This window comes from Cornus florida, unplaced genomic scaffold (genome assembly GCF_030987335.1).
Source record: "Cornus florida cultivar Cherokee Brave unplaced genomic scaffold, ASM3098733v1 CherokeeBrave_3.0.0_Hap2_Chr06, whole genome shotgun sequence".
In the NCBI taxonomy this organism is placed as follows: domain Eukaryota; kingdom Viridiplantae; phylum Streptophyta; class Magnoliopsida; order Cornales; family Cornaceae; genus Cornus; species Cornus florida.
In genome coordinates this window covers 40,423,284-40,426,788 of record NW_026775576.1, presented here as the reverse complement: position 1 = coordinate 40,426,788, position 3,505 = coordinate 40,423,284, and the positions used below count along the sequence as shown (strand labels likewise).

At 37.8% G+C, this 3,505-nt stretch overlaps 1 pseudogene; it reads left to right on the top strand.

Moving 5' to 3' along the window:
- Positions 1 to 1,285: 1,285 nt before the first annotated feature.
- On the top strand, positions 1,286 to 1,384 carry LOC132315304 (small nucleolar RNA R71; annotated as a pseudogene).
- The last annotated feature ends 2,121 nt before the right edge of the window (positions 1,385 to 3,505 follow it).

Here is a 3,505-nt window from a genome sequence, read left to right as displayed (position 1 = left end):
AAGGCGTCCGGAAATGGAGCTTTTTCAAAAACTCTTTCAGCATTTTCTTTCAAAGAATTTTCAGCATTGGACTTGTTCGATTCATTGGATTTCAAATCACTTTTCAAAGAAGAATCATGAATAACATTTTTCAAAGAACTTTTCTCAAACACATTTTTCAACACTGTTTTCAATGAATCTCTTTGGAAATCATCTTTCAACTCACAATTTGAGGGCTTCTCATTCTCAAGATCATGCACATGCAATGAAGGAGGAATAGTGTGTGGAACGGGACGGGTGACAACTTGAGGTTGTACCGGTTCACTCTCTTCATTAGGCATTCTAACTTGATTGTCTACTACCCTACCACTTCTCAAGGTTGTTACCGCATTGATATGCTCAACATTATGCCCTTCCAATGAGGATTTGGTTTCTACAACACATTGTTGTTTGATTGGGGCATTCACGTGCATCTTTCCCTTCTCTCTAGCATTAAGTGTTTCAGCTATTTGCCCTACTTGGGTTTCTAGCTTGGCAATTGACTGAGAATGAGAATACAACAATTGAGTATCTGCTTCTAGAGTGCCCAAAGCATTTAAAACCTTTTCCTCAAAAGCGGAACCTCTAGAATTTCCTTGAGAATATGATTGGTTAGGAAAATGAGAATTAGTAAATTGATTTCCTTGTGAGTTATATGGTCTTGAACCTTGGGATCCTTGGTTTTGAAGTGGAGGTGGAATGTATATCCCTTGAAAACCGCCTTGGGGAAGAGGTTAAGCCCTCCCCTTGGTTTTTCTAAGAAAAATTAGGATGATTCCTCCAACTGGGATTGTAATGATTACCATAAGGATTGTTCCCTTGGTTCACAAATGTTGCATTAACTTGCTCAATGGGTTCATTTTGAATTTGTCCATGAGGACAATTAGAAGTAGAATGAAGAACAGTAGAACAAGTCATACATGATTCATTTTGAGCTCTAGGAGAATGATTAGGAAAGGAAGACACTTGATTCGCCGAGTTTTGATTGATTAATTGATCAAATTTTTGAGATAAAGACTTCATCTCGGCGGTTATATCATTTGAGTGGTCAACTTGATGTAAGCCAACACTCTTCCTACCTTGAGAATTTCTACCATTCCTAGATGACAATGTTCTATGCAAAGAGTTTTCACTCATGCTCTCATAAAGACGCCACACGTCTTCCTCTTGCCGGTCTATATAAGAACCTCCCATTGAAGCATCAACCATGCCTTTATAATTGTCCGATAAGCTTTCAAGGAAGAATTGGACCAATTGCCATTTAGGCATGTCATGATGAGGACACTTCCTAAGCAATTCATTGAAGCGTTCCCATGCCTCGTGGAAAGTTTCTCCCTCCCCATGTGTGAATTCCCTAATTGCGGTTCTCATAGCATTGGTCTTTGAAACCGGATAGTACTTTTTCAAAAATTCTTGTTGCATTTCTGCCCAAGAAGTTATAGAAAAAGGCCTAAGGTTGTTGAACCAATACTTCGCCTTATCTTTAAGGGTGAATGGAAAAAGTTTCAGCCTTAAAACTTCTTCCGGCATGTCCGTGTATCGAACGGTAGAACAAACTTCAAGAAACTCATCCAAATGCTTGTAAGGTTCTTCACTAGGAAGTCCATGAAAGTTAGGTAGCATTTGGATAGTTTGTGCTTTAATCTCATAATGGTGTGCTCTAAATGGTGGCAATTGAATGCATGTGGGTGCATTATACTCATTAGGCACATAGTGATCTCTCAATGCTAGTGGTGGATTAGCAACTTGAGGTGCAACAAGGACACCTTGGTTATATTGAGCTTGATTAATGATGGGGGGTTGTGGTGCATACATTGGCCTTGGAATTCCCATTGGAATTTGGCCTTGTTGTTGAGGAGGTTGATGAATGTATGGCCTAGGCATGCCTAATGGAACTTGCATATTATCATTTTGCACATTAGGGTGAAGGATGCCTTGTTGGTCTATGTGACCAAGGTCTTCAACATGATCATCATTGAGAGCATCCATTGGTAGATTGGTTCTATGTGAACTTCCTCTTCCCCTTGGATTCCTAATAGTGGATTCTAAATGCAAATCAAGAGGGACAAGAGTAGGTCTCAATGAACGACGACCATGCATGCACAATGCAACACGAATAAGCAACTTTCTCAACAATGCAATTAAACTTCACAACCACAATTTTCAAATGCAATGTATGTCAAATAAATGCCTCCACGTGGGCCCCCGATTTAACTAAGGAGATTGAGTAAGAAGGTCTCACAATAGTCCTTTAGCACTTCAACTCCAAATTTAAAAGCTTAGCTTAGCAAAAAAAAATTTTTAGCAACTCTTCATTTTAAGCATTTTTCGTTTGCTTTGCTTTGCTCCATAGCTTGGAAGTTCTTTGCTAGCTCCTTGCTCAATGCACCTTGTTAATAAAGAACAAACTTAATAAGTAATCAAAAACAGAAAATAAAAAGAAAGTAAAGAGACGATCAAAAGAGTACTAATCCTAATTGAATTTCACAATTCGACGTTGCCAATTTAAAATCCCCGGCAATGGCGCCAAAAACTGACCGGTCCTTTACAAGTGTCGCGATACCAAGTCAAGCTTGAGAGTTGTGTGTGTTTAGGAGGTGGCCAAGTTTTACATTTATAAAAAGCCACTACTTACTACCTTTCTCTATATAAAATATAGATAGGGCGAGTAGGGATCGTCCCAAGGGATTTGATGGTGTATCGAATTGTGAAACTATGGTAATTAGGGTTAGTAGGTTAAGTGATCACACAATTGGTTGGTTGGTTGATTAAGCTAAATTGAATTCAACTAAATAAAATAATATGAGGTAAACAAGAGAGAGAGGTCTTGGGGTGTAGAGATCACCACCAAGCAATACTTTTCTATACTACTAACAAGTGATCAATTGAGGGTAATAAATGTGTTGCAATATGATAAGGGTGTGTGTGCATTAGGTTGATTCAATTGGCAAGGATGACAAATCAAGCAAGTATTGTCTAAACATCACGTGAAGAGCACAATATATCTAAGCAATAGAACATATATTGTTTAGACAACATGGGGATAGCACAATAGATCAAAACAAGTCATTAATCCTTCATTAAGCTCACAATCCACATGCAACACAATATTAGAGGAATATGCCATTTGGACTCACAAGCATGGAACATCAAACATCAAGAGTAGATTATCCTCCCATCTAACATTATACTACCACTACACTAAATCTACACTACTAGCATGAAAATAAAGCTATCTAGACTAGGGGAGAGGCACAAACCATCAAGAATAGGCATAAACCAACAAATGAACAAAAATAGCATTCATTAAGCATATCATCTTGATAATCTCTAGATCTATAGCATCAATACACATAGACATGCATCAAAAACACTAAATCTAGAGATAAGCATATAAATATCCTACTCTAGCATACATAGATATATGGGTAGAATAGAATAGTCAATTGGAAGCATTAAACCATAAAAACCATGAAATAATCAAGAT